We start from the raw sequence: 14,106 nt of genomic DNA, 5'->3' as shown, positions 1-14,106 counted from the left end.
GGTGGGTCCTGCGAAGCCAACCCTTCTATTGCTCTTACTCGTAAGGATCTGCTATGCTTACGTAATCTTATGAATGTTCACCTACTGCGCATGTGTGATGTCGACCTTGCTTCAGCTATACATACGTTTCCGTGGCTCGAAATAAACCGTCGCAAGTCACCGTTCGTGTGTTTCATGTGTCGTCCTTGCGTCCTTGTCTTTTTTGCGCTGAGCATTTCCATCGAACTTAAACCGAGGAAAAACCACGTGACAGCTAAAACGTAAAATACCTGTTGCCGCCGCCGGAACCAAGAATTCGCCTTTGCCTAGGCACGTGACAGCCATGACGTCACTCAACCGCAGCTACGCCGGATATGTGCACTCGTCCTGTGAAGATACTCTCCGCTGCCTCTCAAGCCAGTTCCAACGCATTACAACCGCTCTAGCCAATTTATTCGCAGCTTCGTCATAGATGTTCCAGGCGAGACACCTCGTGAGCTGTCTGATTCAGAAGTGGCGCAGACGACATGCCTAATCCGATTATCTATAGCTCGCCGAGAGGCTCCTGCACAGAAAGGAACAGAGACGGGTCGAGCGAAATGTGCCTGGATAAACATTTTCCAATTTTTTGCGTCTCATTTCAGCGTTTAAATAGAGTCATGCTGGAAAACAAGAACGCTTTAGACTGTTAGAAGTAAACGATGCACTTTTCATTTGTACGATTATACGCTTGCAATCGAACGACGCATCTTTATTGCATTGTGAGTAAATACCTGCGTTAAATTGCACCGACCACGTCTCTAGCACGCTATGGCTCATGTATATGCACCAATTTTCGGTTCAGCTCGTGGAGATAGCTTTTAGTCATTTTTATTCAATTAAGCGCTCTCTGAGTGTTTCTCATTTTATTTTCATACATATATAGCATCGGCAGCCATTGGCAGCCTTCTTGCGTCGTGATTGCATAACTTGATACACGCACTCGATAAAACTTGTTGTTTTTAACTCATCGTTTTTTTTTTTTAATGTCACGGCTAATGAGTTGAGCAAACCATTTCTTGAAAAGCGAATTGTTCCCTCACTGAAAACAGCTGTCGTGAACATTTGTAGAAAGAGCTGTCTCAGCCAACTACCAGGGGGAGGCTCTCCTCAAATGCGCTCCCTAAACAGAGTGCACCACCTTGCCTGCCGCTTTCTTGATAAATTTGCTCCATTTTTTTTTCTTTACAGTGTCCCGGAGTAGCCCGCTGGTGCGAAAGAAGCCCCGTGAGTACTAAACCTGCAGATATTGAAACAAGCATTTCGGAGATAAAAACAAATACAAAGTCGACGCAATAACAGTTTGCTTATAATTATTTACTAGACAAAAAAGCCTTCTAACGAGACAGGCGTGGCGATCAAGCAAATCAAATAGTAGAGACGCTTTTTGCTTGCTACAGAAAACCTCTCCTAAAAACGAGTGACTGGAAAAGGCCTTGCTTCCTGAATCCTGAGGGAAATACGTACAAACCTGGGAAGAATTGGCTCTCGTGCATGGCTACACTCTCAATAAAAGCCTCTAGCACACTGAAATGTGTCCTAAAAAGACAATTTGCAGACTCTGTCCAAACTTTCTAACACTCCTTCGTGTTTTTTAGTTGGTGGTGGCCTTGACAGAGCTCCACTCTTCTCCGGCCCTAGATCCTGAGAGTGACAAAAAAAGCTAACTTATGCACCTCTTGCAAACGTACTTGATATACTCGTAACTTTTTACCACCTTTCTGCGAGCTGCACACAGGCGCCACTTATCTCATAAACTCTTAGATCTCACTACTTTTCATGTACCTGTTCTCACTTTTTAGCAGCGATAATAGATGCTTGCGAATCACCTTCAACCACTAACTTAAGTGCAGTCACTGGATGTTCTAAACGTTGTAGCTGAGCTACGTAACACATACTCGGCTTAAAGTAAGAATGCTGGACATTTGCCGCTTCATTCTTAAAAGCCACTTGCGCATTAGCCAGACTTACAAGATACACATTCCTAGCTCACATACGTCAAATATTGATTCTAGCGGGCAGCTGAAAAAGCGGTACTAAATACATGTATACTCTTTACTTGGCAGCCGTGGGCTTCTAGACAATTATTTCCACTGCAGCCTCAAGTGCTAACTCAGTGCTTGCGAAATTCATTAAATTTCAGACACTGCCGAAATGAAATACGTGAGAGCTGTTGCGCGTGATGCGAATATGCTCAATACCTTATTATTAGTTTTCGTACCCTCCCTGAATTTTGCGTGTCTCGCATTTAATTTTCTATAGAGTTTTTCTTTCTCTTTCCATATGTTCCCGATATGCGGTGCAGTTCTTTGCCTACACCGTCCCACAGCTTTTCAGAGTAAGTACGTCAGATTATATATGGGCAGAAGAAACGTTTTTGACATCGAAGCACAATCAAAAGCAATGATTCAACGTCTGAGTGGCTTCGGGGCCTTCAACCCAATAATCCCAACCAAATCAACTTATCGAGCTTGCTTATGGGTATTTTTGAAGTTCGATGTCCCTAATCATATAGCCGACTGAGAAAATGTACACGTGAACTGAAATAGGTGCTTGCGAACTTCCCTTCTTATATACTTATTCCTGTTGAAATCCAAAATAATAGACGTTGATATGTCACCCTCAGTTAATTTTTCACCAAATATTTAAACATGATACTGCACTCTGCTCTGCTTTACAACGAGTCTGCACAGACCGCACTGAAGTATATTTCGCAGTTTTTAAAAATACAATTGAGTAAAAGTTAAAACAAGAAACACCTGTTAACGTAAACATAATTGGCCATGTTTCTCGTACTTCCGTCATGCCTAAAGTCATGTCTATCACATCAGCAATTTACGTCCAATATGTAATGACTGTACAGCTGTAAGGCTAGCCGAATAACCTAGTCTATTGACATTTTCTCACCCTACACACTCGTAGCATATATAAAATATGGCCGATATCACCGGCATGCATTCAGGTGAATGGCGTCTTTTATGAGTTACCAAACTGACCCCGAACAAAATTTAAGCGGTGGTCTTTTTGTAAACTAAGATATATGCCGTTGCCTAAAAACGTTGTGGAAGATGACCACTTCTAGGGTGTAAACATTAAAATGCACCTTCAGAAAATGTGTAATTTTTGTAGGAAAAGGCTGTTTGGAGATAAGGAAATATCCTTCACAACTGGTGTACTCTGGCTACCAACTGTTCATGATGAATCTGGCAAAAATAAGCGTAAAAGCATTCATTTCAGTATTGCGTTTTCGCTAAATTACCTTCTTCTGTTCAACGCCACACGTGTTCTACGTTGATTCTCAGTGGACTTTTCGGACCTTTGTCCGAATGGTCCGAATGGTATTTTCGATAAGGTCAGAACTTTGTGCAATTTAAGCTTGCTTATTTTGAAAATCTTATAGTAATTTCTTCTTGGGTCTCGTTTTTGAATTATAAACTTTATATTCTGTTTCTCGTTCAGTAATTTATGAGATAGTGGATGTGAATGTGTGAGATTTTGTTAGAAAGAAGCTTTGCTTTTAAGGTGGTTATCCACTATGGCATATGTTTGAAAGCCTATTCCAAAGTAAGAAATGTAATAATAGCACACAGACGTTGATCACTAAATGCTCACTGAAACCACGAAAAGGGTCATGTGTTCACCTCCAGTATTAGATTGGCAAATAAGTTGCCCAGTCAATTATATAAATCGGTAGCATTATAGAAAGCCAGGAGCTAATAAAGGATTGTTTTACGAACAGGGACATTTTAAGCTGTCTGCACAGCGCAGGTAACCTCTAAGCGGTGATTAATATTTTCAATGTTTTATTACTGCAAAAGGAAAAGAATCGTGGCAAAATTTATTTTGCCCTTGCCGGTATTAGGATGGCTTTCGTTCCTTGCACAGAGTTAATCAGCATATTCTTTACAATCTCGGCGCATTTTGCAAGTGCAAATTAAAACAATAAACAAGTACCTCACTTCTAAAGTCAGCATTATATTGTAAACGTCTGAGTGTAAATAAATCCCCTCCTGCACAAATACTCACCTCTTCCTACCATTCGGGGCCCGATACCCTTACAGCACGCTCCCTCATCTGCACAACCTCTTTCTTGTTGAAAGAACGTTCATAAAAATCCCCCAGAGTGAGTGCGCCTCCGTTGAGAGCATACGGAGGCCAAGATGTCGCTATTTTACATTGCCAAACTGTATATCTGAAGATGCAACTTTGGAAAAACATGTGTTTTTCCAGTTGGTAACGCCTCAATATTTGAAGAATAGCTTGATGCAATAAAACAGACACATGTCCGGTTTTGAAGACCTATGTGGTCACTCTAGCTGCACGCACCTTTGGTCACTTCGTTTTCTTCAACAGAGAATAAAATATATCTGGTTCTGTCTAGTGCACCATGGGCAGTAGATGGAAACGTCCAGAAGAACTGACAGCCATCTTGGGGAAGGTCATCGTCCGGGTGGCCAAGGAAAGAAATCAAAAAGGTTAGTCCTCGCGTCGTAAGGAGAAACTTAAGGCTCTCCTGTTCCTACCTCGCAAGCATTAGAGCTCTCTGAGTCCGATCTCCTGTGAGGTTTGAACAGATTCGATTCATCTGCCTGTTGTCAAAACTATGCACGAACCTAAAGAATTTATCAGTCCCCTCGGAAGTAAAACCAGTTTACGATAGGTAACGAGACGCTTGAAGGCCATAGAATACTTCTACTTGGGACCGTTAGTGACCGCAGATCAGAACCATGAGTGCGAAGTGACTAGAATAGGAAAGTGTACAGGGTATTTTGCAAGGGCTTTCTGCGGGTCATGAATGAGTTTTCCCACAATCTTCAATCCTCACTGCACTTAGAATCACTTTCAATCACCATTTGATGAATTACTCCAGTGATGAATTGATCACCCACACTTGCCGAACAGTGCATGTGTGACAGGGTCCGCGTCAGCCAGACAGAGTCTGCTTTTATCCCCTAAAGTTCCAAATAAACAAAATAAGTACCATAATACAATCGTGTCTTACCGGCGCACTCACCAGTGACGCAGATACGTGAAAGCGTACGGAAAGGCTTCAGCGTAAACGCAACACAGGAGCTGTGAAGGACAACTTATAAACAGAAAGTCGACAGACTGTGTCAGGCAACAAACGCGTGTTGATGTCATTCGACCTAAGGTCATCAATCATGGGACATGGACAGACAATGTACGTAATTCGAAAGCACGATAAAAAAGATCGTCATGGTAATCAGACTTACATTTTCATGTAATATAAAAGAAAAGAGGAGAATTGGCCCGGGAACGGATGCGAGTTTACGACAGCCTGTATCAAATCAACAACAAGAAACGGGCCGCGAATATTTGATGGCGGGATGACGAAATGGTCCTTAGGACAACAGAATGGATGCCAGCACCTTGCAAGCGTAGTATGGTGAGGCAGAGGATAAGATGGACGGAACAGATTATGAGTTGCCCGATTATAAATTGGCCGCAGTTGGCCAAGGACAACCGAATTAGAAGGGTAGAGTTCAGACCTTTATGGTTCAGTATACTTTGTTAGGCTGCTAGTTGTGATAAGTTTCTAGTTTGCAGCCTTAGGTATGTTCTGATCCACCTCATAAACGTCGCAGCATCCATGCGTGTCAAGAGTTTGATGATGCATCAGAACGAGCAATACTTGTTTTCGTGACAATTGCCACGCTCTTACATTTGCGCATTTGAAAAAAAATTCCATCGGATCTTTTGGTAATTTGCATGGACACTCGCCGTGAAAACAAAGCGCCAAGACCTAAGTGAGAGCTTTTGCTGTTTTTTTCCTAGTGGCTGCATCCCTTCAGCAAAAGCTGGGCTCTCTGAACGCTAGCATTCCAGATATCTACTGTATGAAAGACGTTTTCGTGATTCCTACAGGACTAGAAAAGGTAAGTTTTGTATCCCGCCTAAATTTCAGTTTCGCTTTCCATTCAACCTGTGCTATCATCATCAGCACTTTTCTCTCCCTTCTCTTGAGCGCACACGCTCACATACTCTGTCGTAAAAAAGACAGTCCACCCTGAACTGCCGTCTGCGCCTGTTGGGTTCTTCCCTCCGTCCGGATACCGGACACCATAAAATGGCTACGAGGACTCGAGTGTTTTCCGTTCCGAGAATTGTACTTCCGAAATCATGTCGGGCGGATCATTCCTGCCTAGGCCAGGCGAACCTGGAGTATCTTGGCAATATCGGAAGCTGGTCTTCGTGAACTTATTGGAAGAGGTAGGGGGCGACAGCACAAGCATCGTGAGGCAATACTTCTGAACTCCTTCGGTGTCGAACGCCAAAGTGTATACAACAGCCTCGGCGCAACAAGAAGCAACGCAGATCCTTTGAAAAGTGTCACGTCAAGTGCTGACGAAGACCGCTTCAATGCTGCTGTAGCAACGTTGGATGTTCACTTCGCAGCGGCAAAAACAACTTGATGGAACCTCACCGGTTCCGACAACGCAAGCAACTACCTGGTGAGAATTTTCAAGCTTACTTAAACAGTTTTCGGGGACTTTCACTTACGTACGCTTTTGGAACTGAAACTGACAGCATGATCCGTGACCAACTACTTGGGGGAACAAATTGACAGAATGTACTAGAGCGCTTACTTTACGTTGGATCGTCACTCACTCTTCAAACAACGCACAGTTGACATTGGACAGCTGAACGAGCAAGGAATTAGAAGAAATTATAGAAGGCAATTACTAGACTTCACCGTCTGCACTTTTGCTACCCCTGGTCGAGAAACAAGAACGGGGTCATTTAACCCCTCGCATTGTACCTCCTACCGTTCTGGTTCGGCTTTGCATTTCGCTAATTTCTCAGCATGTCCAGCAAAAGCCAGACACTGCCGCAGAGGGGCGAAGATTGTACATTTGCAAGTATCTGCAAGTAAAGGAAAAAAAGTGCTAACAGAGGAGCACAGTGTCCGAAAGCTGAGACGGCCAACGCCATCACAATCATAAATATCAACGATCAGGATTCCCCACCTAACAACATTCGTGCCACAATTATGATGTGGCAACGTTCCTTTTCTCTCATTGTTGACACTGGTACTACAGTCTGGCGAGCGAAGAACATTACAGGAGATTCTTTGCAGATGTCTATGCGTTGTGCCCCCTACTGTCAATCTTTAGAACTACTCCGGAGAATGGATGAACAGCGTCGATGCTTTCCGGCTGACGTGACTCATGGCGAAACCACCACTGGTGTGCTGTTTCACACCAGAACAAAAGGCGCACCTTTTCTTGGGCTCGACGCCATACGCAGTCTAGGCAAAACATCGTCGGTTCAACTTTGACATGCCGCAGCGTCAAGCACGCATACTTTCCCCCTTTGCTCCCCGCCGAGCCCCCGGGTCAGTTTTCGCACCTCTTCAAGATTGGCTTCGCGCTCGTAAAGAGAGCTTCGTGCACCACATCTAGCGTCGCTCGTCCGTGCCGTTTGTTTGTGCTAAACACGACGGCTACCCCTGACGCAGCGAGAGGAAGTTCCCGAGGAGCTACGCCGTCTGCAGTCGCAGGATGTAATAGAACCCGTGTTTGCTTCGAAATAGGTCTCCTCCAAAGTCGTCGTGCGAAAGAAAGGGTGGTTCGCAGTGGCTTTGTACCTGGGTCGAGCTGCAGGTGGCTCGAACCAGGTATCCAGATACTATTTTATTCGAGGCTCAGTCGGCTCACTGCTGCGGTCGCGTTCCTCGGCCACTTCGTCGAGCTGTGTTTCACTCTCTGGGGCAAGTTCAATTTGCTCCGAAACTTCCGCACCGTCTAGTCATTTCGTTGCAGCGGCTTCTAAGGATACGTCAAATCAAAGTACGATCTGGTAAAGTTTCCAGCGCTAATACCTGTACCGAAGGCCCTGTGGTGACAGCCAATATCATTTTAGTCACGGTTCTTCCAGGTCATCGTAGTTTTCAAGCAGTCCCCTAACAAGCAATTGATTTCTTCATTTGGTAGCGGAGAGAATAACTACCATTTGCTGTGCTCAATTATCTCGCTCAACGCGCTTCCTTCTGCACAAGCCCTCGAAACTTGCTAGATACCCTGCCATGTATTCGGCGATGAGGAACCCTTGTAGAATGTCTTGCTATCTTGAACAGTTACCCTAAATAATGGCAGTTAAAGTTTTATGCCTTTCCACGCTCTTTTCATGTACTGGAAGCTCGAACGGCATAAGCTTTATTTAAGTGTTCAAACCGCTTTTATTTCTTCCCTCTTCTTTGCATTTTAGCATTTCACGCTCTTCGCGCTCTGGGTGTTCAAGACTTTTACGCTCCTCATGCTCTTCGAGTTTTAATCTTTCGGCTTCATCCTTCATTTTCCTCTTTTGAATATCATCCCAGGCCTCATTGACTACTTCAGACGTTACTTCCTCGGTCGACATGATCTCAACAATTTCCTTTTTTTTTTCGTTGAGCCCAACTCATCACATATTTGGAGAAGTTCTCTGACCTTGTAACTCTACACCTTGCACACCAGCCTCTAGCTGTTTGCGCTTTAGAGTATACTTGACGTTCGCTAACTGACTCTAGCAAAACGTATCTGCGCAAGTATTTCACACAGTTCCTTGTTTACCCTCTCAGCATCCCTACGTTTTCAAACACTTTTGACTTGACTTGAAACACGCATGCAAAATTAACACAATGCTACACCTAAACCTTTCTTTAAGCTATCATAAACGGAGTCAGAGAAAGTCTAGCGTTTGAGGGAAACTTCAAGTACTTATCGCACCGAGCTACTTGACGCGGGTCGCTCCGCAGCTTCCATCCAGCTTTGCGAGGCCATTGATGCCGGTGTGTTGCACGTTCATGTCTTGGACATCCGATCGCTTCCTACCAGTGTAGCGCCACGGTCACGCCTGGGACATGCGAACGCTGCCATCCAATGTGCTGTAGGAATATGGCCCGTAACTCACGTCACCCGTTTCGTGATCGAGAGCTGCCTGCTCCTGGCGGTAGCGATGAAACGGAGTCAGTGTCGAAGAGATTAAAAAAGGCGGCGTTATACACTATACCCAGGGCATTATTTAGGGCAAATCGGCAGGGGGTCGACGACTACAAGCTAGACACAACTTTGGTGCGTGGTGTCACATCGACGGCAGGGGAGAGTACGACGCGACTCCTACTTGCGAGCTGGATGGCACTCGACGAACGCACGTGAAAATCTCGGTTTCCAGAAGCAGTGCGCTCGTTTATATAGCCTGGAAAAGCCTTTGGCACTCAAATTATTCAATCCGGTGGCAGCACGTAACGGCGGCCCGAAAGGTCTAATCAGCGAGCACGCGGATCGCTCGCTTCAAATCTGCCGCGACACTAAGGCGACTAGCCGCTAGGGGAATGGCGCAGTATCGTCTGGAATTCAGGGCGTGTTAGAGCAACATGACCGCCGATTTTCCCTTTACATGCGCCGTTGCGTTGCGAAGCAGCCCCAGGGTTTGCGAGGAGGATGTTAGCAGGAGAAGCTTGACGTTCGGAGCGCAATTGGGGTGGCTTGCCCGGGCACAACAGACCCCAACATTTCGAAACGGTGGCCTCGTTTGGGTAAGAATCCCTACTGTTGGTGGCAAGGCATCAATTTCATATATGGATCCGTTTAAAGTAGCCAGAAAGAGAGGCCGTAATTCCTTGCACCTAGTGACGGTCGCATCTGGAGTGCACTAAATTAGTATGCGTACCAGAAAGCAGCTGTGACTCTACACCGCCCTGGGTACTGCCTCCAGACAATGAGCCAACTACTTCCGGAGATCGAGCAGAACCAGCACCAGTTGAAACGACATTTGAACTTCATTATACTTCTCCACTTGTTGAAACGAGTTCAACACCTCCGCAAATCAAAGACCCAGGACAAGCGCTGCGTCGAAGTACCGTCGCCCACCTAATAGACTTCAATACGGACTTCACTGTTTCGGTTCTCATGCATACTGTCCTTTTGCATGTGTTTGGTGTTTTTTGAAGCTGCAGGTGATGTTGTATCCCGCACAAGTTTTGCTTTCGCTTTTCATACAGCCAGTGCTATCGTCATCAGCACTTTTCTCTCTTTTCTCTCGAACCCACACGCTCATACTCCATCGTAAATAAACACTCTACCCTGAGCTGCCGTCTGCACTTGCTGGTTCCCTCCGTCTGGATCCCGGACAGCATAATAAGCAAGGCGCATTCAGAACTTTGGCATTGTTCGGGCTAACGAATTAGCGCTACGGAAAGTAGTCGCTAACTGTCGTGTTTGCGCGTCGTCGATGTAGAAAAGACGTACGCGCTACTGTTAAACTGTTAACTTCGTTTATTCACTAGATAAGAGGGTGCGACCAGCGTCGGCCAAGGCGTAGGCCGAACTACCGGGCGAAGAACGGAGCGAACGGAGGCCGGAGATGGGGATGGGGCTTGTTTCCCAGAACTAGAGGAGAGTGAGGGAGCCCGCCGTGGGGGGCGTCCCGCTGAGCGCAGGCACGCGGCGAGTCCTCCCGGCGAAGCGCGAAGAGGGGTGCGGGCCTGTTCATTAGCGCGCACTGCTCCATTCACAACAGAACGGGCGAGCACAGCACTTCGTACACAACACTAACGTAATTTGTTTTTGTACTAATAAAACATGTAACGTAAGCAGCGGCAACTCACGAACAGCGTATCCGAGCAGTCCTGCAGATAATTTGGATGCGCACCTCCTTACGAGACCTGGGACACTTCTTTAACTTCATGAAGAAAAAAATTTATCTGAAACAAAACAGCGGCTGTCAGCGTCGTCTAAACAATGTAACTGTAACGCAAAACACAGGGCTCTAGATTTTTACAGAAAAGTTACAATGTCGACTATTGGAGGTGATAGTAAAGTACTCCATATTGGATTAGACCCGACGCTTTAATATTAAAAATATTGAAATATTTTACAGAAACGAATGTGTATAGAGCACTTACTTTTTAAACCATGGCTCTCGAGCACAGTATGTTACTGCACTGCTACACTCTAGTACAAATTGTGGTGGTGTGGACCGGATATGTGGACAGCATGTGCGACTATAACTAAGCAATTAACAATAATGAATACTGATAATGAGATAGGTCATTGTAACACAACCCACGGATCACTAAATAGTCATGTTAATTGCATGAGGTAAGATATATAACACTCAACTCAATAATTCATGTCAACGTTAACGATAATCATATGACGTCATCGGATTAAATTGTTCAGTTCAGTTCAGTCGTTCAGTCGTGTCCGACTCTTCGTGACCCTATTGACCATGTCACGCCACGCTTTCCGGTTTCTCACTATCTTCCTAACATCACATAACTTCATCTGCAGTGCCTCGTATATGCCATCTAACCATCGCGTTCGCTGCCTACCTCTTCTCCAGCGACCCTCAACCTTTCCCAACATCAAATCTTTCTCCAGCGACTCCTCTCTTCTCATCAGATGACCAAAGTAGCTGAGCTTTAACTTTAGAATTTGACCCTCCAATGAGCAGTCAGGGTTTACGGTCGACAATATTGACTGATTTGATCTTCTTGCAGTCCAAGGAACTCTCAACAGTCTTCGCCAGCACCACAATTCAAACGCGTCAATTCTTCGGCGGTCAGCCTCCTTCGCAGTCCAACTTTCGCATCCATACATCACAACTGGAAAGACCATAGCACGAGTTATACGGATCTTGGTTGGCAGACTAATGTCTCTGCTCTTTACTAGGCAGTCAAGGCTAACCATTGCTCTCTTTCCCAGAAGCAGGCGTCTCCTAATTTCATGGCTGCAGTCTCCTTCCGAGGTAATCTTGGAGCCCAAGAAGAGAAAATCTGTCACAGCTTCCACTTCTTGTCCCTTGATGCTCCAGGACTTGATAGGGCAAGACGCCATGATCTTTGTCTTTTTAATGTTCAGTTTAAGCCCAAACTTCTCACTCTCTTCTTGTACGCGCATCAGAAGTCTCTTGAGTTCCGCTTCACTTTCTGCCATTAAAGTGGTATCATCCGCATATCTAAGGTTGTTGATACGTTTTCCAGCAATCTTCACTCCAGCTGAAGACTCGTCCAGACCGGCCTTCCTCATGATGCACTCTGCATATAGGTTAAATAGGCAGGGCGATAGTATGCAGCCTTGCCTCACTCCTTTCTCAATCGGAAATCAATCAGTAAGACCATGCCCAGTTCTGACTGTGGCCTCTTGCCCTTCATACAGGTTCCTGAGGAGACAGATGAGGTGAATTGGAACTCCCATCTCTTGGAGAGCTTGCCACAATCTGCTGTGATCTACGCAGTCAAACGCTTTCGCATAATCAATAAAGCAGAAGTAGATGGGTTTCTGCAACTCTCTTGCTTTTTCCATGACCCAGCGAAGGTTGGCAACTTGGTCTCTAGTTCCTCTGCCCTTGCGAAACCCAGCTTGCACGTCCGGAAGCTCCCGATCCACATACTGCTGCAGCCTACCTTGGAGGATTTTCAACATCACCTTGCTAGCATGCGAAATAAGCGCGATCGTGCGGTAGTTGGAACAATCTTTGGCACTGCCTTTCTTTGGAATGGGGATGTAAACTGACCTCCTCCAATCCTGTGGCCACTGCAGGGTTGTCTGAAGCTTCTGACATAATGTATGCAGAATGTTAACAACGTCATGGTTGAGGTTTTGAAGCAACTCAGCTGGAATGCTATCAATTCCGCTAGCTTTGTTCTTAGCAAGGCTGGCTAAGGCCCATTCAACTTCACTCTTCAGGATGCCCGGCTCGAGATCAGTGATCACAATTGTCTTATATTGGGTTTGCACATTCGGGTCCTTCTTGTACAGTTCTTCTGTGTATTCCTGCCACCTCTTCTTTATCTCTGCGGCTTCAGTGAGGTCCTTGCCTCGTTTGTCCTTTATCACGCCCATCTTAGCACCGAAGCTTCCTTTGATATCTTTGATTGTCTTATACAATCAAAGATTGTTACTGATAAGATAATGACAGCTAATTATATCTTCATGATAACGCGATGAGATAGGTAAGACTGATAACGTAACTCAATGATAATTTAGGGATTGAAAATCAAATGCAGAAAAAGGTAATGTTCAACAGCCTCAGAATAGAACAGCTGTTTACAATAGTTAGGCAAGCACTGGAAGTGGTAGGTAACATATATGTCTACTTAGAAGAGGTAGTAACCGCCGAACCATGAAAGGGAAATGACTAGGAGATTAAGATTGGGATGGACAGCATTTACTCAGTACTCACCTCTCAGGTGGAAATTATACAACAGTTACATCTTACCTGTACTCACCTATGGGGCTGAAACGTGGGGACTACCGAAAAGGGTTCTACTTAATTTGACGACAATCTAGAGGGCTATGGAACGATAAGGAGGAGTATATGTGAAGCGCGCAGAGTAGGTCAAGGGAAATATCTCGAGTTAACGACATTCAAGTAGAAATCAAGAAGTGGGCATGAGATGGCATGTAGTGCGAAGAGAAGATAACCGATATTTGCTTAGGGTAAGAAATTGGATTCCAAGGGAATGAAAGTGTAGCAGGGTGCGGCAGAAAGTTAGGTGGGTGGATGAGGTTAAGAAGTTTGCGGGATCAAATGGATGCAGCTAGCTCGGGGCCAGGTTAATTGGAGAAATACTGGAAAAGCCTTCGCCCTGCAGTGGGTATAGTCCGGCTGATGATGATATGACATTATTATTATGATAGATGGGTCACAACGCGACTAAGGTCAGCCAGTTGTGTTCACGGGAAGAAAACAAAACGAAAATATCTTTTCTTATTTGAGGTCCAAAGACAGAATTCATGTTGTCTGCCACGGAATTGAGCGTCGATATGTTTAACGCTTTACACCACGGTTATCCTTGGCACATGCAGTAACATTTCCTTTTTCAGCTTTACATTCTATCGGCGGCAAGTCACGATCTTTTGTAATGCTGCTAGCTTTATATTTATCATTTATCATATCTGTATACCCAAGAAAGAAAACATTTCAAACTTGCTAGGATTACAGGTAAAACAATTTCAAGCTAAATTTATAGACTTCACTGGCTCTCTTTGCTTCGTTCTTCATGACATTATTGATTATTGAACGAAGAGTTTGTTTTCAAAATGCTTATTTTTTAATCGATCCACTTTAATTCAGCTAACG

At 44.9% G+C, this 14,106-nt stretch overlaps 1 long non-coding RNA gene across 1 annotated transcript; it reads left to right on the top strand.

The window, feature by feature from the left end:
- The first annotated feature begins 1,213 nt into the window (after positions 1 to 1,213).
- On the top strand, positions 1,214 to 8,313 carry LOC146200353 (uncharacterized). Its single transcript, XR_014704676.1, has 5 exons — positions 1,214 to 1,245; positions 2,324 to 2,356; positions 4,400 to 4,493; positions 5,815 to 5,915; positions 8,248 to 8,313. It is a non-coding gene; the product is annotated as an uncharacterized LOC146200353 (long non-coding RNA).
- The last annotated feature ends 5,793 nt before the right edge of the window (positions 8,314 to 14,106 follow it).

Source organism: Amblyomma maculatum, chromosome 2 (assembly GCF_055883805.1).
Source record: "Amblyomma maculatum isolate TAMU_Amacu chromosome 2, ASM5588380v1, whole genome shotgun sequence".
Taxonomy (NCBI): Eukaryota; Metazoa; Arthropoda; class Arachnida; order Ixodida; family Ixodidae; genus Amblyomma; species Amblyomma maculatum.
This window is presented reverse-complemented; position numbering and strand designations above follow the sequence as displayed.